Source organism: Felis catus, chromosome C1 (genome assembly GCF_018350175.1).
Source record: "Felis catus isolate Fca126 chromosome C1, F.catus_Fca126_mat1.0, whole genome shotgun sequence".
In the NCBI taxonomy this organism is placed as follows: domain Eukaryota; kingdom Metazoa; phylum Chordata; class Mammalia; order Carnivora; family Felidae; genus Felis; species Felis catus.
This window is the reverse complement of record NC_058375.1, coordinates 191,805,039-191,827,740: the sequence shown is the minus strand read 5'-3', so window position 1 is coordinate 191,827,740 and position 22,702 is coordinate 191,805,039. Positions and strand designations below refer to the sequence as shown.

Here is a 22,702-nt window from a genome sequence, read left to right as displayed (position 1 = left end):
CCCATTCTGAGATGAGTGCTGACAGTACCTTGGATTAGTGATTTTCAAACTTAATTAGCGTAGCACAGAGGAAGCAATACATTTTATATCACAACCCCGCACACACACACGCAATCACACATGTACGCGCCCTCACGCGCATGCACCCCACGCACGCACTGGCCCACACACACACGCAGTTAAAACAAAGCTTACAAAATATCCTCATTACCTGTAATGCATTCTGGTATTTACTATGCTATCCTCTTTTGTTTTTTGTAAGTGCTAGTTACGAACCACAAAATTAATTTCACAATTCACTAATGGGTGAAAACTGCAATCTGAAAAAACTGCATCACATTATTAAGCCAAACAAACAATATTATACAGAAGATGGCTGTTACCCTGAATTCAGCTTATTTCTATCCAATACCTTGGCCATTGCGGTGATACTTTATCAAATCTCTAACCACTTTCTTTACTAACGTTGGCCACTGGCCAAAGTGTAGGGAGAAGAAGAAAATTCTTGCCTTCCAGGCTCTGGGTCCAAATCAGTGCACGTTAAGAAGGCAGCAGAAAAACGTTTATGCACTGATATAGAAATGACCACAACGCACTAAGCAAAAAAAGCAGACTACATTAGCATTCCCCTTTATGTAACACGAATATGCACTTACGTACCCCAAATTGTTAATACTGACTCCCTTGATGATAAGATTGCTAAGGGCTTTTTCAGTGGGTTTATTTTTTTTCCTGATAGTATATAATTGCTGTCAAACAAATTAAATATAATTCTATTCTGGGGATTAAAGACGTTTAAGAGCCAGCATCTCGTTATGCATTTCTTCCCCGCGCTGCCAAAATCATCGCGTCGGATAATGTTAGGAGCTGCAAAGGGCCTTCTAAAGAGCACGTAATAACGACGGCGTAATCTGAGCAGATTTACACAACTGTTGCACGACGATAGTAAAACGATCGTTAACACAAAAATCTAACGCTTCCAAAATAAATCCCAATCGCCAAAGGCTGATAAGGGCCTAGGTCTGGGGACAGCTGGACACAGCGCAGGGCAATGGGGGAAGGGGATTTGTGGACAGGTGGCTTCGGATCTCGGCCCCACAGGTGCCCCTACAAGTCCCCGCGGGTACAAAGCCCCAAATCCGACCTCCGCGAGCCGCCCCCCTCTCCACCTCCCAGCCCCAGGCCGCGTCCGCGGGCCCCTCCGACCCAGGGCCCCCGACAGAAGCGCAGGGCAGCCTGCGCCCCACCTCCACCCCACGCCCCAGCCACCTCGATCCGGGCCCGGAGACGCCGGCCCGGCTCCCGCAGGACGGGCAGAAAGGGACTGGGGACGGGAGAAGCCGAGAAGGACCTGCGAGGCGGGTGCAGGAGCCGGGCGAGCTGTCCGGCCGTCCCTCGGGAGGAAGAAGGCGCCCGGGGCGCGAGGCGAGCAGGCCCCACCCCCGGCCGCGCGCACGGAGCCCGCGGGCGTCGCCCCGGCTGCGCGCCGCCTCGGCTCGGCCCGCCCCGCCCGCGCCCGCGCCCGCCGCCGCCGCCACGGTGCTCTGCGGCGCGGTTCTCACCTCCGCGGAGGCCTCCCGGATTCCTCCCGGGCTTGGGCGCAGGCCGAGGACCGGTGGGCGCGCTCCCTTCCTATTCTGGTTCCATGGCGGTGCCCGGACCCCCCGGGCCGTCCAGGGCGCCGCGGCCGCCCGCTGCCTGCCGCCCGCAGCCCGCGGAGCCAGACAGAGGAGCCCCCCGGCCTCTCCCGCCGGTGTGAGACGAGGAGCGAAGTGCGAGCGTCACTCGCAAGACCCGGGCCCCGAGTCACGACTCAGCCCACGTAGACATCCACTGGGAACGTAGCGCTGCAGTCCTGACTGAGCTTTGACGTCAGGGAAGGTGCGAAAACAGGGCCCCTTCTGACGCAGGAGCCGCGCACCGCCCCCTGCCCACCCCCGCCCCCCGGCGCTGGAGCCCCCTTCCTCCCGCCCCAACCCTCCCCTCCCGCAGATCTTTTAAAGCGAACACTTCCACCGGGGTCAGGGCCCCACTCCGGAGCTTGTAAAATCAAACCTGTTCTAACCAAAATGACTGGGCTCACAGCGGAGTTAGGACGCGAGATAGACACGAAGGTTTTAGCATTTGAGGGCCCAGAGGGAAATTGCTTGTCAATTCCCAGCGACAGACGAACCTCGAAAAGAAAATTCCGCTGAGAGGGCTCGGCGTTTGCGCCGTTCGTGTGTGTTTGCCGCAGTGAGCTGCAGCAAACAAAAGCTCCTGTTTAATGAGCGCTTACTTTGTGCTAGGCACTGTGTTTAAGGTTTATATATGTACTCTTGCATTTCATCCTCAAAGCAACCCTTTAGAGGATCTTACTAGGAATCCTATTATTCCCAGTTGACAAAAGAGACAACTGAGGCTTAAGGAGGGTAGGTATTCAAAGACCTCCCCTGCACATGAAAGGGTTACGAATATTTACCGAAATCCCCTCAGTCATTCAATGGTATTCTGTACCATCCACTGCGAATATGGTGGTGTGCAAAAACAGCTGACTGTAATGAGGGGGACACAAACCAGAATCAATCACAATACTGAATATATCATTAAAATCTGTGATAAGGAAAATGAGCATCCCTAAAGTGGAGAGAGCCTCCGATTAAAGAGCTTATGTTTTAGGTAAAGATAATCTTAGAATGAGCTACCTTGTTCTTTGGCTATTGTTGTCATTGTCATTACATTTTTTTAATAAGCTTGTGACTTTGTCCCTTTTTTTAAATTCACCATTGCTTTTGCTTCCACAGTTTCCATTCTTGGGTGTTACTTAGCTCTTGCCTCGCCCCCTACATCTTTCTCCGACTTTAAACCTGGGCTATTGCAGCTATTTAGATTTTTTTAACACACCAAAAAAATATATATATGTATACTGATTTTTTTTAAGGCAAGCTTTTAAGGTACATCCCAACCTTGGAAATGGTGAAAGAAAACCCATTATACATTAACCCAGCCACCATGACATAATGCATTTCACAGATGCGAAGACACACATTTTTCACACTTCAACATCTCAGAAATCAAGATGCATTTTACAAACTGGTCTCTTAATATTACTGGCCAGGTAGCTGTATTAACCTGGATGTCAGCACCTCCACATACAGAAAATTGAATGTGGCTTTTCACATTGTCCTTATTTCAACTGAGTTAAGTGCATTGTTTAATAAAACCCACAACCCTTAAAAGAGGAAATTAACAGCATATAAAAAAGAGATGGGACCGGCTAAAAGAGCTTAGACTTCTGAGAAACCCGAGTTCCTTACCAAGAACATTAGTTCTTCATGCGTTTTGGAAACCTACAAATAAACAGTTAAATAAGCCTAACACACACACACACACACACACACACACACACACACTGAAATGACTTAGATATTATTTCTGATGGTATGGTTTGTCAATTACAACCCCTCTAAGTTTGAGTCAAAAAAAAAATCGTTGAAGAAGTAAAATGAATCCTATGTGTTACCGGGAAACTACCCATTGACCTCTTCTGGTTAGATCAGACAATGCCAGCCTGGAAGCCTTCGGAATAGAATCAGCGACTTGAGGAAAAAAAAAAAAAAAAAAAAAAAAAAACCTAGATTCAGTAGTAGGGCACTCTTAGGAGTCGATACATCTCCAACACTTTTGGTGGCCCAGAAGACAATACTGTATGGAAAACCACAGCCATCAACAACTGATACAAAAAGTGTTTTAGAAAAGGTGGGTTTTGAATGCAAAGAAATTTTGGAACCCCTTAACCAATTTTACTTACATCTCCCTTTATATGCACACACAAGATTGACACATAATAAATCTAAGTCTGAAAGGGTTATTTCACGAAGTATGAAATAAAACACTAAATTACCAAAAAATCAACGTGTTTTAGTTTAGTTGATAGCATTTTTTTAACATGATACTATCATATAAAATTTTTTTTCTTATTTTTAGAGAGAGAGAGAGACTGTGCACGAGTGGGGCAGACAGAGAGAGACAGAGAATCATAAGCAGGTTCCATGCTAGTGCAGAACCCCCACAAAAGGCCCAATCTTAGAACCCTGGGATCATGACCTGAGCCAAAATCAAGAGTCAGGCACTCAACCAAATGAGCCACCCTGGCGCCCCTATCATATAAAATTAAAGGAAGTTTCATCCTGCATCCAGTTAGTAGTCCTTCCAGACTACATTTCTGTCTACTGGCAATGGGTACTTTTTTTGGCAGAGCTTAATTATCTGTAAGGTTAAGCTTTAAACTTTTTCAGATCCCCACAATCCTTTATTAATCCATTATAGAGCTAAACTCATTCACTAATATTTCTTTAAAGGACACTAAGTATCACGGTTGGGTTTGTATGTTCCCTCCCCAGGGAGAAAAAAGATCCTATGTATGTGTTATTTCACATTCTTTCTTCAAAGGAAGAATAAAAACTGCTATTTTATGTCCAGAAATCATTCTGATAATGCTGATGTTTTGTAAGCTGTTTAAGCTAACATTAGGCTAATGTCTGAAGGAAAAAGATCTTCCTTTTTCCTGAATCATAAAAGAATTTAGATTCTATCAGTTTAGAGTTTATTTTTCCCTAAAATTCTATTAGTGCACATATACCTATTCATAGTCAGGCGAAGTTATCATGAAGATTTTACCCATTAGACAGGCTTCTTTTTTTTTTTTAAAGTAGGCTCCATGCCCAATGTGGGGCTTGAACTCACGACCCTAAGATGAAGAGTCGCATGGTCTACCAATTGGGCCAGTCAGGTGCCCCTACCCTGGCATTTTTATAAACAGTATATGGAGCACCTGGGAAACTCAGTCAGTTAAGCGTCTGACTCTTGATTTCAACTCTGGTCATGACCTCACAGTTTGTGAGTTTGAGCCCGCTGTCAGTGCAGAGCCTGCTTGGGATCCTCGTTCTCCCTCTCTCTTTCTGCCCCTTCCCAGCATGTGTGAGAGCTCGCTTGCTCTCGCTCTCTCTCTGTGTCTCTGTCTCAAAAATAAATAAATAAACTTTAGAAGTATATAAAGAGTATAATGTCATGTTTAATAGAAAAGAATTCACTCATATGCCCCATCCAAATCAAAATTTTAAATTTAATGAGAATGATCACAAGATATCTCCATGCATTTTGTCTTGTTCTTGATTCCTCTCTGTAAGATAGTCCCCATCTTTGACAAAAATGTCATTCAAAAGACAGAGGGTAAGGGTGATAGTTGGAACAAGGAACAAATAGGTTCTTGGAAAAGGAAGGCAAGTCTATAAAGTGGCAGAGGTATATGGTGGACACACAGAAAACGTTGGTGGGTGTCAGTGTGGGGAGAAGAGAGCCGGGAGAGAACTCTGCAAATGAGTTTAACCCTCATCTATCACACGAGAACTTAAAAATGACTGAAGTCAGCAAAGCGCTACAGAGCACTATGAGCCCATTTTTAACGAAACATACAAATGATCCGCCGGAACTAAAGACAAGAAAAAGTTTTTTAGTAGTTGCTCCTATCTGTCTGTTGTAGATATGGACAAAGGAGTGGCAGCAGGACCAGCGACTAATATCATAAAAACTCTAATATCATAACATGTTCCCCCGTTGATTTAAACTTCTGTGCAATGAGATCTAACTTCTTTGTCACAGTCTTCCCATTCTGTTCTTCCTTTAATCCAGTCAAGCCAACTCCTTCCCACTTTTACATTATGTGGATACCTCTGTGATACATCTTTTTTTGAAAAAAAAAAAATTTAAGGTCTCCTTATTTTTGAGAGAAACAGCATGAGAGAGGGAGGAGCAGAGAGAGAAGGAGACAGAGGATCCGAAGCAGGCTCCGTGCTGACAAACTGCCTATGCTGGGCTCAAATTCACAAACTGTGAGATCATGACCTGAGCCCAAGTAGGATGGTTAACTGACTGAGCCACCCAGGCGCCCCTCACCCATAATACATCTTTATACAAAGACATCAAATAGGGCATCCTTTGCTATAGTTTTTTTTTCTAATAATTCCTTACCAATTCTTACCATAGTCTACTCTTTCTCTTTTTTCTTTCACTCCTTCCCCTCTTTTGTTTCTACTAGCACGTTGTTTCTTTACCTTGTTTTTTTTTCTTGCTATCAGAAAAGCACAATTTATAATCCTGAAAGATAATGCCCCTAACTTCTGGTGATAATCAGGACTAACCACACACTTGTTCCTTCTTTTTTTTTTTTTTTTTTTTCCTTTTACGTTATTTTGAGACCGAGAGACAGAGGGAGAGGGAAACAGAGAAAACGCCAAACACAGGACTCCAACTCAGTAACTGAACCGTGAGATCATGACCTGAGCAGAAACCAAGAATAGGACACTCGACCAACTGCGCCACCCATGCGCCCCCTTCCTTTTTGAGAGAGAGAGAGCACAAGCGGGGTAGGGGCAGGGGACAGAGCATCCCAAGCAGGCTCTGTGCTGACAGCAGCGAGCCCCACGCAGGCTCAAACCCATGACCCGCGAGATCGTGACCTGAGCAGAAGTCAGACGCTCAACTGACTGAGCCCCCCAGGCACCCTCACTTGTTCCTTCCTTTAATTCAAAATTCAGGGGCGCCTGGGTGGCTCAGTCGGTTAAGCGGCCGACTTCGGCTCAGGTCATGATCTCGCGGTCCATGAGTTCGAGCCCCGTGTCGGGCTCTGTGCTGACAGCTCAGAGCCTGGAGCCTGTTTAGGATTCTGTGTCTCCCTCTCTCTGACCCTCCCCTGTTCATGCTCTGTCTCTCTCTGTCTCAAAAATAAATAAACATTTAAAAAAAATTTTTTTTTAAATACTATCTCCAACTAAAGACAAAAAAAATTTTTTTAAATTCATTTCAAAGTTTATGCCCTCTGGAGCTTTAACTTTTAAAAAAATAATTACTGTTGGCTTTTATATGATGAAATCATCAATATGAGAACTATATTCTTGAGCCTTTCCCTCTATTTAAACTCCCCTGCCTCCCCCCACCTCAATTGTTTTCACTGGTCAACTTGCAACACTATAGAATTATTCCATTTATATATAGTTGCCATAAGGATGATTTTAGAGGCTAATATGAATTCCATAGACCCCATTTTTAAAAACTAATAGATGACACTCAAATATTATTTAGGAAGAGCTCTGGAATACATTAGGTGACAAAAAAGCAAAATGTAATGAATTTTGTGCGAGAAAGGCAGAACTAGGAATATATAATTATATTTCCACAAAGAAACTCTGAAATGCAACTCAGGAAATAATAAAATCAATCACGGCACAAAGGAGGTTGTAAGAAACAGGGAGGAAGAAGGTGGGGGAGAGTGACAGTGTCGCTGTGCACTTACCATGTTATGGCTTAGGAGTCTTCTGGATTTTTTTCTGCTTAAAATAGTGGCTAAATAAAAATTTAAACTAACAGACATTAGACAGTGGAGAAAGAAAGTTTTGATGACGGGCTCTGGAGAAGGAGCCCCACCAGGGGACTTGGGGAAGGTCCAGAGAGGAATTCTGATATCCTCAGAAACACCAGGTACACGGTTTGCAACTAAATGGACTCCGGGGCCCCTGCTAGGTGACCGTACAGTGAAAAGCAAACTGGTGTCAAAACTGGAGTCTTTTTTTTTTTTCCAAAATCTGAAGGGGCCGATGCCCTCTGAACCTGGGCCCACCTAAACAATTTTAGTTCAAACCACCGCAGGCCTGAGCGCAGACCATCCGCCACCTGACAGCCCTGTATCGTGGCTTCCTGGCAGCAAAACAGAGGAGCCAGGCTACGGAGGACTTACTGACTTCTCGGAAAGAATTCTGGCTCGCTGTTGGAGAGGGCCTCACGGCAGGAGGCATCGCCCCTGCCGGCACAGGAGTTCACTGCTAAAAGTGACCTCACCTCCTGCTCAAGCTCTTACTCAAAATTATCCCTTGGACTCAACCCAGTTGCATCGCTCCACACTTATGCCATCCTCCCCGACTCCTGACCCTGAACTTCCCCGGGATCGTTTACAACAGGATCATCCACCAAATGTCTATTCCCCCCCCCGCCCCCCCCCCCCCCAGCTAGCAACGTGCCTCACCCAGGATCTTACTATATCCTATCCTGCCTTCAAACTCCAAGTGACAAGCTGCGTGGTTGCAAAGCAATGCTAGGAAACCTGGGATCAGTAAGATAAACGACAGGATCAGAAACACGTATCTTGACAGTATCTCTCAAAATTCGCCCTCCAATGCGAGTAGTTAAGCGCAAACTTGAGCTCGGCCTGGGGAGGTGAGTAGGATCTGCTTAGACAGAGAAGAACATTCACGGAGGGAAGTGAAGCACACAGAAAAGGTTCACAGGGGCTCATAAAAAAATGTATCTTTGAGGCTGTCACTTGAAATGTACCCTCAACTACAGCTAGACTCCATGTTTAATTTTCCGTTCACAAGACTGGCCCTTTCTATGTGTCATGCTATGCGTCTTTGCGTCTTGGCTGATTCCTGTTAGCTCCTGTCAGAATGGTAGTTAGACCACTACCATCCACTCACCACACCCCTTCACTTCACCAACCCAACTTTTTTTTTTTAATATTTATTTATTTTTGAGAGAGAGAGAGAGAGAGAGACAGAGAACGAGTGGGGGCAGGGCACAGAGACGGAGACACAGAATCCAAGGCAAGCTCCAGCTGTCGACACAGAGCCCAATTCTAAGATCATGACCTGAGCCGAAGTCGGACACCGAGCCGACTGAGCCACCCAGGCACCCCAACCCAGCTTTCTAAATCTGCTTCATCATCAGACTTTGCATAGCCGCCAACAACCACTCATTCTTTGCCTAGCAACCTTACCACCCATACGTTTAAAGCCAAAGACCATGCACCTGTCTTCCCCAAAGTCATTCTGATACTAGCAATATTTACAATCGACAGGAATGGCAGCACAGAGTTTAACTGCCTGCAATCGTGGGGCTTGAGATCCATAAACCAACCACTGTCCTACTTCTACATGCATATCCCACCGACATAGTTCCGAGATCGCCTATAAGTGAAGGTTAAGCAGCCGAGAACAGGTCCAATTCGCTTCAATACTTCCATTATACCAAGCTCCTAAGATTTCAAACAACCGTTCTAATTAGGGGGCCCTCTGGATAGGATTTGTACCAACCCTCACTGCTAAACATTATTGGCATTTTTGCTCCATCCCAACGGAGATGTCTGGCCTTCATACAGCACACGAAAGTCCACGAAAAAAAAAAAAAAACAATTTTGCCCGAAGCCACGTACTTCAGGATTGGGCTTTTCTTATGGCCCTAATAACAGAAATCAATGTCACCTGTACCTGGTGTTGCCCTACGAAAATGGGATTCCCATTCAATCCTGCTCACACCGGGGTTTCCCATGACTATATATCAATCTCAAGAAGCACCATTCCCTTCAACCTCACTTTGGCAAAGGCATAGCCGTGACCCTATTTTCATTCCCTTTTGGGGAACAGGTCACATCGTTGGGAGTTGCAGGCTTTTCAACCAGAGTCACTGCCATCAATAGACAAAATCAAGTCACACAGAACTATCAACGAACGTCTAAGACTTTATCTAATGTTGCCCAAGGTTTTGAGGCATTATATCTATGAAACATGGATCACGATTCTTTGACCTGTATGTATGGTACAAATCCCTAACTTATTTTCATGGCTGGCTGGGAACCAACTTCCAGGTTAGGCTAATCTTACTAATGGGTGTGTTTTCTCCTTGTTTGCCTCTTAAAATATTTCAGTAATGTAGTTCCCTACTATTATACTTGTTTTGTAATATTTTATTTTATTGGGGTAAGAACATTCAACATGAGATATACCCCCTTAACAGATTCTTAGTGTACAATGTAGTATTCTTGTTTCTGAGCACAACATTGCACAGCAGATCTATAGAAGATATGCATCTTGCATATCTACTAAGGCTAACATATCTGCACAGTTCCACCAAAACACCTGGAGATGCCTGAGCATCACAGGGCCAATAGTAGTAACTATGTTTTCTCGGGGCACCTGGGTGGCTGGGTGGTTAAGCGTCTGGCTCTTGATTTTGGCTTAGGTCGTGATCTCACGCTTCATGAGATCAAGCCCCATGCCAGGCTCTGCACTCACATCGAGGAGCCTGCCTGGGATTCTCTCTCTCTCTCTCTCTCTCTCTCTCTCTCTGTCTCTCTCTGCTCCTCCCCTGAATGTGTCCATGTGCGTGCTCTCTTGCTCTCTCAAAATGAGTATAGTTTAAGTCTATTTATTTATTTTGAGAAAGAGAAAGAGAATGAGCAAGTGAGGAGCAGAGAGAGAGAGAATCCCAAGCAGGCTCTGAACTGTCAGCCTGGAGCCCAACGTGGGGCTCTAACTCATGAATCACAATATCATGACCTGAGCTGAAAATAGGAGTCCAACACTTAACCGACTGAGCCAGGCTCCCCAATGAATAAATATTTTATAACTATATTTTCTTAGGTATGTGGAATTAGGAGGTATTAGACTCAAGGAAACCACCCACCCTGGATTAACTAATTCCAAGCAATAACAAATTGCCTACTAGCAAAGCTTTGATATGCAAGTGAACCAGTCCCTGACTCCACATCCCCAACATCCTTTCAAGCCACCTCGACAGCCCAGGACTCAATTCCCTGCCCTAATCACTACTGGGCAAAGTACCAGACAACTAGAGACCATCCTATAGCCCTGAGTCCACAAAAACTCTGCAACTCTCCAATAATAGCTTGTACGCCTTGCTTACCTTGTTTAGCATTCCTTCCCGAGAAAATCTCCATTAATGCTCCTGCCTGCAGTCTCCCTACCCCCTCTCTCTGCTAATCATGCAAACTCCTTCCCCAGTGGCCTTTCCAGCCAGCCTGCCATCTGTTTCTAAGGGACGTTGGTGAGTGTAATGAAAATATTTTCATTCACGGCAATCACTTTATGTCCGTGTCTCTTATGATTTCTCCTCAAAACAAGTCCACGGTACATTATTAGAACAATTGGTGCAGGCAGCAACGACGTTACACACGAGAAAGAGACACCATCTCTTTCAACTGTTTGGACACATCAGCTAAAGCAAGCAGCCATGGTCACTGCCTAAAGGGCACGTTGGCTGTTGACACACTTACTGCGTGATGACTACTGAACTGTGTTCTTTTATCAGGTGTTGCCATGATTTCCCAGACTAAAATTGGAGAGCTCAAAGGGCTGAGTGCTCTTTGGCACTTGCACAGCCACTCACGAAGCCTCCGCAATACAGTGTCTCCTAACATACCGCATAGAGTGCCTCCAAGAGCGTCCGGTAGGCTAGAGTGTTGGCTCTGGAATCGTATTAAGTTCTTTTCTGGGCATAGCGGTATGAAGGCAAAATTCACTAACGGGAGAATTTTGGAAAATTCCCAAACGTGTAGATTTATACCAGACCCCAGAACAAACACATTAACCAAAGAGGAAGTCAAAACAAATCAAAAAGTACCCAGAAACAAACAAACAAACACAAAAACAACGAAGACTGTAAGATAAAGCAAAAGGAGTTCTCAGCATAATGTTTTATTAAAAATGACATTAAGAATGAACAGGGGCGCCTGCATAGCTCAGTTGGTAAAGCCTCCAACGGTTGGTATCAGCTCAGGTCATGACCTACAGTTCCTGGGTTCGAGCCCCACATCCACTTCTGCACTGACAGAGCTGAGCCTGCTTGGGATTCTCTCTCTCTGTCTCTCTCTCTGCCCCTGCTCTCCATCTCTCTCAAAATAAATAAACTTAAAAAAAAAAAAACAAAAAGAATGAAGAGAGATCACAAATAACACTCTAACATGAACAACAGGGAAAAACAGAAAAAACAACCCCCAACACCAAATATTAGCAGCAGGTACAAAAATAATATCTCAGCAGAAATCGGTGAAATAGACAATGAAAGGACAAAAGAAAAGATCAACGAAATAAGAGTTCCCTTCCTAAGAAAATGAACAAAATTGACAAGTTTTAGTTAAACTAACCAAGACAAAGGAGGGAGGACCCCAATTAATAAAATCTAAACGAAAGAGGAGACGTTTCGACGCCCACCATGGAAACGCAAAGCACCAGAAGAGACGACTACGACAATTACCTGCCAGCGAAGCAAAGAGCCTGGCAGAAGCAGTTAAAGCCTAAGTGTGCGCCTCTCCTTTACGTCGCTTTGCCCGCTGCTTCTCCAGAAATCCCCCCTACTGGCTGCACCCGCAGTGCCCTCTGCCCTCTGCCCTCTGCCTGCTGACCCCAGGCTGCTTCCCTCCCAGCCCCGCCGGCCCTGCCGCGGCTCCCGTTTGGGGGACTAGGAGCAAATACGAGCTTCTTCCCTCAGGGCCATCATTTCCCTGTCGGTATCCCACTGTTTCCGCTCAGAACAGTCCGCAGGCCACGTATGGAGGCCCACGGGCTGGCGGCATCGAGGATCACCCCACACAGCCCAGGACGCACAGCCTGGGACTGGCCCTGCTCACCAACGCGACCCCACGGCGGCAGCCACGGCCGGAAGGGAAACGCTGCTGGTGGCGCACTTGCACTTGATGGCTGCCGCGCGGTGTCGCCTTTGATCGGGGTGGCTAAGATCCTCCAGACTAAACTGGGGGGAGCTCCAAGAGGGGAGTCCTCTCAAGCTGCCCCCAGGAGTGCTGTGAGGAGGGCAAACCCGCAGAGCCCCGCACAGGACCCAGACGAGGCCCAAATACGCCGTGTGCCGCCTAGGAGCGCCTCTGGGGCTGAGGAACAGGGTCGTGGTGCCATCAGGCTGCATGGTGTCACCTACCACGAGCCACCGCAGAGGCAGAATACTCCGTGACCCTTGCTAGAATCGTGAGATGGACATCGCTCAGATCATAGCAATAGATACAGGGACCCTCCGCCTGGGACCTCACTTCGGGGAGAGACGGCCCTTCCCTCCAAACACAGAGCAGAGCCCTGGCAGTGATGGAAAAGTGCTAAGAGGAAACCAAGGGGATTCTGGTTAAAGCAACAGAACAGGATTCTTGCTAAACACAGGACACGGTGATCAGATGTGGAAAGCAGGGCTTCAGCTCAAAGCTGAACTAGCAGGGTTCTTGTTAAAAGTGGATTTTACAAGGACTTGCACAAATGACACTAGGAAAAAATTCCAGAAACTGTCTAAGGTATGACAAACAAAAAACTGTCACAGAGGAGGCAGAGGTACAGTGCGCAGTATAGAGCACTGAGGTGCTAAGGGTTGCTCCCCAGGGAGGACACCACCTAAAGTGGGGTGCATGGTCCCCCCTACTGCTGCGTACAATGCAGAGACTGGTACCATGTGTACAGAGGTGGTTCAGTGTGACACACACAAATCCACCTTACGGAAAACAAATGTTCACCCACACTCATTCAGATGGTGAGATAGGCTTTATTAAGGACTTCAGCGATAGGTATAGGGACCTCTGCCATCAGGGTTCATGATGGGAGAGAAACTGGCTCAGCTCCAAATACACCCTCAGCAATCCTTACTACCGAACTTGGACTATTTAATGAGTTTTCTTTAGCCGCTGCGCTTGCGACAATCTCTTACACAGCAATAAAACAAATTACAGTAATCAATGTGACATCTATTATTATCTTTATTACACAAGCAGTACACAAATATTATCCTTATAAAGTTTAAAATTTTGACCTATGAGACTATATCAGGGTTTAAAACTTTTGCACTTCAATGCAAGAATCAACCAAATAAAAGACAAATGACAGAAAAGGAGGGAGGGTACCTGGCTGCCTCAGTCAGTGGAGGATGCAACTCTGGATCTTGTGGTCAAGAGTCCAAGCGCCACGTTGGGTGTAGAGAGTACTTTTTGAAAAATGTTGGAATGGTCAGAAAGGAGAACATAATCGGGAAACATATCTGATAAGAAGATTCCTGTTCAGTACATTTCAGGGACTTCTACAACTCAAAAAGGTCAAAACAAATAGCCCCATTAAAATATGGGCAGTAGATTCAATGGACATTTCTCAAAAGATGCTTTAAATTGCCAACAATTTATGAAAAAAACGTATGAAAAACGCATATGAAAAAACGCCCAACATCGCTAATCAGAGAAATGCATATCAAAACCACAATAAGAGGCTCCTGGGTGCCTCAGTCTGTTGAGCACCTGATTTTGGCTCAGGTCATGATCTTGAGGTTCCTGAGTTCAGACTCCACATCAGGCTCATTGAGATCAGTGCTGAGCCTACTTTGGATCCTCTGTCCCCCTCTCCGTCTGCCCCTCCCCTGCCCGTGCGCTCACTCGCTCACTCTCTCTGGCTCTCTCTCACTCTCCCTCTTTCAGAAATAAATAAACGTTAAAAAAAAAAAAAAAAAAAGACAACCAGGGGCACCTAGGTGGCTTAGTCAGTTAATCATCCGACTTCAGCTCAGGTCATGATCTCACTGTTTGTGAGTTCAAGCCCTGCATCAGGCTCTGAGCCTGGAGCCTACTTCAGATTCTGTGCCTCCGTCTCTATCCTCCCCTCGCCTGCTCATGCTCTGTCTCTCAAAAATAAACATTTAAATTTTTTTTAAAGATAAGCACAATGATATATCTTCTCACATGTATCAGCATGACCACTATCAAAAGAACAAAAAAATGACAGTTGTTGCGGTGGGGAGGGAACTGAGAGGTAGGAACATTAGAGCGCTGTTAACATAAATGATAATTATGTACCCCTGGTAGAAAACAGTATAGAGATTACTCAAAATTATGAAAAGAGGGAGTATCACATGATCCAGGAATCCCACTTGTGGTATTATCCAGAACTACTAAAAGTAGAGTCTGAAAGATATTTGGTGGCCCCTGTTCATCGCAACATTGTTCACAATTGCCAAAGGATGAATCTATCCCAAATGTCAATTGCTAGATGAGCGGAAAGAGAAAATGGGATGTAAGCATACACTGGAATACCAGGGCAGCCTTCGGGGGGGGGGGGTGCCTTTTCCGGTGCTACATGGTGAGCGCACATAGAGGACATTATGCTCAGCACAGTACCCCAGGCAAATAAAGACAAACACCGCATGTCCCACGTGGATACAGTAGAGGGCTATTGGTAAGATCGCCAGTACAAAGAATGGAGAATGGTGTCCCCGCACAGTGGTACCACAGTATGGCTTCCCACAGAGTGCCACCGTTATGGGGCAGTCCACCCAGTGACACTTGTTAGGGATGGTAACGCGGCCTTCACTCAGAAGCACTGCAGTAGGTACAGGGACCTCTGCAACCGGGCTTTACAGCGGGGTGAACAGGACTCAACTCCGAATATAGCAACACCACGTGTGCAACTGTCGCCAAGGGGCAGGATTAAGGACAGTGGATCAGTAAAAAAATTTTAAGAGAAAACATCGAGGATAAAGAGGGTTCTGGATAAACCAGCTCTGAGGATTCTTGTGAAAGACGGGTTGAAGTGATCAGACATGAGTGGAAGATGGTAAGGATAATGACCCGAATGAATATCCATCCATGTGATCAGAAGTGAATGGTGAAGATTCTGGGGAAACAGACTTAGCAAGGTGAGAGTTAATACTCCATTTGAATAGGAAGTGCACAGAGAGTCTATGAGAAAGTTCACGTGCCTGACCCAGATGGTGAAACAAAGAATCCTCATCATCAAACAGCTCCCGGAAAGGCCTGGAAATGCCAAAGGCAGTTGCAGTACGGAACCAAGGTACAATGCCACCTAAGGAACCACCAAGGGGCGCAGGTGCCCTGCGATTTCCTGACTCACGGAGTCAGCACAGTTGCTGAGGTGTAAGGTGCCCCATGGTGCCAGGATGCGGTGCATCACAATAGACCTGTTAAAGGAAAAGGTATTCAATGACCCTTCTTAAGATGGGAATCCAAACTTTATTCAGGACTTATCATTAGTTATATGGACCCCTCCAACTGGGAACTTACAGTGCAGGACAGACAGACCAACAACAAATACAACATAAGAAGGTGGACATTTGGAGACAAAGAGCCCATGGGACACCGCATGGAAATTACTACCAGGAACATCAGAGGAAAGGGGGGTTCTGGCTAATCCCATCTAACAGGAGGCTTGCTGAAGACAGAAGGGGGTGACCAAATATCACCTGGGAGATGGGGAAGCGTGACGATCCTGATCACAAACCCAGGGTGCTCACATGCGGATATTTCAGTGAAAATATCTTAGCAGGATTTGCTCCTACTCGGATTTTACCAAGAAGTGCACAGCTGACCCAGGAGAAGCTTCAGGAAGCTGAATGCAGTTCGGGAAAGAATCTTTGTTACCAAAGCCTACCCTGGTCCCGGGCCGCTCGACGCTAGGGAGAACCATCCCGCGTATGGTACCACCTCCCGAACCGCGGGGTGGCGCTGAGTAGGACGCAGTGCAGTGCTGAGGGACGGAGCCAGGTAAGGCGCTGCACGTGACGCGGGGCAGGGGCAGAGGTACAGAGCAGCAGTGCGTTCCAGAGCCACCTGTTCTGCACAGAACTCAGTAATGAAAAAAAAATACGGAATGATACGTGTTAAGATGGTCAGAAAAGCCTTATTCCATTCCTTTGCAATACACAGGGCGACCTCTGCCATTGTGACTTGCAACCGGGGAGGAGACGGGCTCATCTCCAAATCGACCCCAGGCACTTCTGACTACAGAACTTGTACAAATAAATGGGTTGCGTTTAAGCCACTGTGTGTGTGTGCCAGTTTGTAACTATTAGAAAACTATTACAGTAGGGTCGCCTGGGTGGCTTAGTCCACAAAGTGTTCAACTCTTGATCTCAGCTCAGGTCATGATCTCAGGGTCCTGAGTTCAAGTTCACCATTGGGCTCCTTGCTGGGTGAGAAGCCTACTTAATAAAAGAAAAAGTGGGGCACATGGGTAGCTCTGTGGGTTAAGTCTTGGTCGTCAGCTCCAATTCTGATCTCCCAGTTCCTGAGTTGGAGCCCCTCTTCAAGCTCACTGCTGTCAGCGCAGAGCCCACATTGGATCCTCTGTTCCCCCTTCTCTGCCCCTCCCCTGGTGTTCTCTCTCTCTCTCTTTCAAAAATAAATTTTTTAAAAAAAAAGAGGGGCACCTGGGTGGCTTGGTTGGTTAAGGTTTTGACTCGATTTGGCTCATGTTGTGGCCTCACAGTTCGTCAGTAGAGCCTGCGCTGGCAGGGTGAAGCCTATTTGGGAATATCTCCTCCCTCTCCCTCTGCCCCTCCCTGGCATGTGCTCGCTCTCGCTCTCTCTCTCTCAAAATAAATAAATAAACTTAAAATGTTTTTAAACAATAAAAAAGTACAAAAAAAAAAAAAAGAAAAACTATTATAGCAATCAATGTGAAATCAATTAGCCTATTTACTACACAAGCAATACACAAATGTGCCCTTATAATTTTAGGCAAAAGTGACTACAACAAATTTTAAAACTTCTGCAGGTCAAGGGAAACAATCAATAGATAAAGGCAACTCACAGAATGGGAGATAATAATTGCAAGTCATATGGCTCATGAAAGGTTTCCTGTCCAGCACATTTGAGGAACTTCTACTACTCAAAAAGAAGAAAACAAATAACCTGACTAAAATATAGGCAGATATTTGGATAAACATTTCCCCAAAAAGGGTATAAATAGGGTTAACAAGTGTATGAAAATTTGGCCAACACCATTAATCATCAGAGAAATGCACATCAAAACACCCCGAGACAAGCCTCACATCTCGAGGACGGCCATTATCAAAGGAATAGAAAATGACAATTGTGCTGGGGAAATGGGCAGGTTGGAATACATGAGCCCCTGGCGTGAATGTAAATAGTGCTCCAAGATAGAAAACAGTATGGAGGTTATGCAAAAACATAAAAGGGATAATATAATATGATCCAGGAATCCCACTTGCGGTATTCATCTAAAACTAATCAAAGTACGATCTTAAAGAGAAATTTGAACCTCCATTTTCATCACAGGATTATTCACTGCTGCCAAGTGATAGAACTAATCCACGTGTCCATCCCTAGATGAATGGACACAAAAAATGGAATGTATACATATAAGGAATACCGTGCAGCTTAAGAAACAAAAATTCTGACACATACAACTACATGAATGGACGTCAAGGACATCATGCTAAGAGAAATAAACCAGTGTCAAAAAAGAAAATATGGGGGCGCCTGGGTGGCTCAGTCAGTTGGGCGGCCGACTTCGGCTCGGGTCATGATCTCGCGGTCCGTGAGTTCTAGCCCCGTGTCGGGCTCTGTGCTGACAGCTCAGAGCCTGGATCCTGTTTCGGATTCTGTGTGTGTGTGTCTCTCTCTCTCTCTGACCCTCCATGCTCTGTCTTTCTCTGTCTCAAAAATAAATAAACGTTAAAAAAATTAAAAAAAAAAGAAAATATCTGTATTGTATAATGCCACTAATTTAAGTATCTAACATAGAAGTTTTGGAAACAATGGTAGAGTGGCCGTTACCAAAGGCTAGGGAAGGAGAGAAGACATATCACTGTACTGATTATGGGGTTTCAAAAATGCAGGATACAACACTGAGGTAACTTTTCAACACGAAATAATTTTACTTAACACAAAATGTACTTAAAAATGTTCAGATGAGAGCACCTGGGTGGCTCAGTCGGCACAGGTCATGATCTTGCAGATTGTGAGTTCAACCCCACATCGGACTCTGTGCTGACATCACAGAGCCTGGTGCCTGCCTCAGATTCTGTCTATCCCTCTCTCTCTCTCTCTCTGCCCCTCCCTGCTCGAGTTCTGCCTCTAAAAAAATAAAGTGTTAAAAAAAATGGTTAAGATGATAGTTAACAAAAATTAAGTATTTTTTCACAAAAAAAAAAAATCCCCAAAAAGGCATAAATGTCAAGGGGGGAAAGGAAATCATAGGGTCTGTCTCTTGGGCTCTCAGCTATGGCTCACAGTCTAGGGGAAGCAGCAATTTCCATGTAGCACAATATCGCAAACATTTAAGACTGACTGAGAGATCCTCCCCCAAAGATGCCAGAATAGAGTGTCTCTTACCTTCCCACACTGGGTGCCTCCTCGGTGCGGTGCGTGATGGGCTAGATGTCAATCTGGAATCGTATTGCGTTCTTCTTGGGGCACAGTCGTATGAAGACAGAAAATATTACCAGGAGAAAAACAGAAAACTTGACAAACCTCTGGAAATCGTACCTCAACTCCAGAACAACCAACAGGTGCGGCAAGTAAACCAAAGGGAAGACAGATGATCTTGACACAATCAGAAATAAAAATACCTCATAACAAAGTTTATGAGATGCAGTAAAAGCAGTTCCCAGAAGACATTTGTTAAATTTTTAAGTCTATTTATTTATTTTGAGAGTGACAGAGATAGCACAAGTGGGGGAAGAGCAGAGACAAAGGGAGAGACAGAAGCCTAAGCAGGCTCTGCGCTGCCAGCACAGAGCCCAACGTGGGGCTGGAACCCACGAACCGGGAACCCATGACCTGAGCCAAAACCAAGAGTCACACCCTGAAACGACTGACCCACCCAGGCGCCCCGATATTTGTACTGAAAAGTACTAAATAAACAACAAAGAAAGATCGCAACTAACAACCTACATGTAACCTCAGGAACAAATAACGTGACAATCTAGTGAAATTAGCAGTAGGAAGGAAGTAATGTGGGTGGAGCAGATATCTAGAAACTATAGATGAAGAACAATGGGAAGAAAAACGACATAAGAGTTCCCTTCCTAAGAAAATGAACAAAATTGACAAGTTTTAGTTAAACTAACCAAGACAAAGGAGGGAGGACCCCAATTAATAACATCTAAACGAAAGAGGAGACGTTTCGACGCCCACCATGGAAACGCAAAGCACCAGAAGAGACGACTACGACAATTACCTGCCAGCGAAGGAAAGAGCCTGGCAGAAGCAGTTAAAGCCTAAGTGTGCGCCTCCCCTTTACGTCGCTTTGCCCGCTGCTTCTCCAGAAATCCCCCCTACTGGCTGCACCCACAGTGCCCTCTGCCCTCTGCCCTCTGCCTGCTGACCCCAGGCTGCTTCCCTCCCGGCCCCGCCGGCCCTGCCGCGGCTCCCGTTTGGGGGAGGAGGAGCAAATACGAGCTTCTTCCTTCAGGGCCATCATTTCCCTGTCGGTATCCCACTGTTTCCGCTCAGAACAGTAGCAGGCCACGTATGGAGGCCCACGGGCTGCCGGCATCGAGGATCACCCCACGCAGCCCAGGACGCACAGCCTGGGACTGGCCCTGCTCACCAACGCAACCCCACGGCGGCGGCCAGGGCCTGGAGGGAAACGCTGCTGGTGGCGCACTTGCACTTGATGGCTGCCGCGCGGTGTCGCCTTTGATCGGGGTGGCTAAGATCCTCCAGACTAAACTGGGGGGAGCTTCAAGAGGGGAGTCCTCCCAAGCTGCCCCCAAGAGTGCTGTGAGGAGGGCAAACCCGCAGAGCCCCACACGGGACCCAGATGAGGCCCAAACACGCCATGTGCTATGGCGCCAGGTGCCGCCTAGGAGCGCCTCTGGGGCTGAGGAGCAGGGTCGTGTTGCCATCAGGCTGCATGGTGTGACCTACCAGGAGCCACCGCGGAGGCAGAATACTCCGTGACTCGTGCTAGGATCGTGAGATGGACATTGCTGGGATCATAGCAATAGATACAGGGACCCTCTGCCTGGGACCTCACTTGGTGGTGGGGGGAGACCGCCCTTCCCTCCAAACACAGTGCAGCAAGGGGGAAATATGCCTACAGAGCAGAGCCCTGGCAATGATGGAAAAGTGCTTAAGAGGAAAAGAAGGGGATTCTGGTTAGAACAGGTCAGAACAGGATTCTTGCTAAACACAGGACAGCTGCTACCCAGCATATTTCAGGAACTTTTACAACTTAGCAAGATCACGACGACATACAGATCCATTAAAATATGGGCACTCTCTCTCTCTCTCTCTGCCTCTCCCCGGCTCTCTCTCTCTCTCTGTCTCTCTCTCTCTCTCTCTCTCTCTCTCAAAAATAAATAAACGTTAAAAAAATTAAAAGAAAAAAACGCCTGGGTGGCTCAATCGGTCAGGCGTCCAACTTCAGCTGAGGTCATGATCTTACGGTTCCTAGGTTCGAGCACCGCATCGGGGCTGTCAGCACAGAGCCTGGACCGGCTTTAGATCCTGTGGCTCCCTATTTCTCTGCCTCTCCCCACATCACAGTCTGTCTCTCTCTCTCTCTCTCTCAAAAATACTTAAACATTTTTTAAAAATTTAAAAAAATAAAATATGGGCAGTAGATTCAACAGATATTTTCCCAAGAAGGTATACAAATTACCAACAAGCATATGAAAAGATGCCCAGCATCGCTACTCTTAAGGGAAATGCATATCAAAACCACAATGATCTGTTAACTCACACCTCAGCATGACCACTAACAAAGGTACAAAAAAATGACAATTGAAGCGGGGGGTGCAGAAATGAGAGCTAGGAACACAAGAGCACTATTGGTATGAGTGTTAATTATGTACCCATGACAGAAAATAGTACAGAGTTTGCTCAAAATTATAAAAGGAGGGAAGATCACATGACCCAAGAATCCCACCTGTGGTATTAGCCACAACTACTAAAGCTAGTGTCTGAAACATTATTAGACCCCTATGTTCATCATAACATTGTCCACAATCGCCTAGAGATGGATCTATCCCAAATGTCAGTCGCTAGATGAATGGAGAGAGAAAATGGGGTATAAGCATACACTGGAATACTAGGGCAGCCTTGGGGGGGGGTGCCTTTTCTCGTGCTACAGTGTGAGCGCACATAGAGGACATTTTGCTCAGCACAGTACCCCAGGCACAAGAATGACAAATACTGCATGTCCCACGGGGATACAGTATAGCGGTATTGGTAGAATCGCCAGTACAAAGAATGGAGAATGGTGCCCCAGTAGGGTGATGCCACGGTGTGGTTTCCCACAGAGTGCCACTGTTACCGGGCAAGTACACTAATAACACTTCTTAGGGATTGTAATGTGGTCTTCAGGTACAGGGACTTCTGCAATTGGGCTTTACACGGGGGTGGGGGGTGGACAGGACTCAACTCTGAGTGCGGCAACACCACGTGTGCAATTGTAGCCAAGGAGCAGGATGGAGGACAGTGCATTGATCAAAAATTCCTAGGAGCTAATATCAAGAATAAAGAGGGTTCTGCATAAACCAGCTCTGAGGATTCTTGACGAAGACATGTCCAGGTGATCAAGACCTGAATGGGAGATGGTAAGAATGATGAACCCGATGAGACATCCATGCAAGCGATCAGAAGAGGAGGGTGCAGGTCCTGGGGAAATAGATCTATCAAGGTGGGAGTTACAACTCCATTTGACAAGGAAGTGCACAGAACGTCTAAGAGAAAGGTCATGTGCCTGACCTGGGTGGTGAAACAAAGAATCCACGTCACCACGCAGTGCCTGGAAAGGCCTGGAAGTGCCCAGGTACAGCTGCAGTCCGGCACCAGGGACGGTACTAAGGTACGGTACCGAGGTACGATGCCGCCTACGGAACCACCGAGGGGCGCGGCTGCCGCACGGCATCGGAAGCTGCTCGCTCACGGACTCAGCACAGTTGCTGAGGTGTGTTGTCGCCTAAGGCAGCGGAATGTAGTGCATCACAATAGCCCCGTTAAGGGAAAGGAGTATTTAAAGACCCTCGCTAGGACAGGAATGCAAACTAATCAGGACTTAGCGTTAGTTATAAGGACCCCTCCAACTGGGAACTTACAGTGCAGGACAGATTGGGACCAACAACAAATACA

The 22,702-nt window shown here is 46.3% G+C and overlaps 1 protein-coding gene across 5 annotated transcripts in view; it reads right to left on the bottom strand.

Annotated features, from left to right (window-relative positions):
• The window catches only part of ZDBF2 (zinc finger DBF-type containing 2), a 49,019-nt gene extending 29,818 nt beyond the window's left edge, over nucleotides 1-19,201 (bottom strand). For 2 of the 5 annotated variants that reach the window (XM_045034373.1, XM_045034377.1), the window contains exon 1: nucleotides 1,563-1,893. The gene's annotated coding sequence lies outside the window, so the exon portion shown is untranslated. Of the gene's footprint in view, nucleotides 1-1,269; nucleotides 1,536-1,562; nucleotides 1,894-18,955 lie in introns of those variants that run through there. The other 3 variants (XM_045034376.1, XM_045034375.1, XM_045034374.1) reach the window with 3 other exon arrangements.
• Between the last annotated feature and the right edge of the window lie 3,501 nt (nucleotides 19,202-22,702).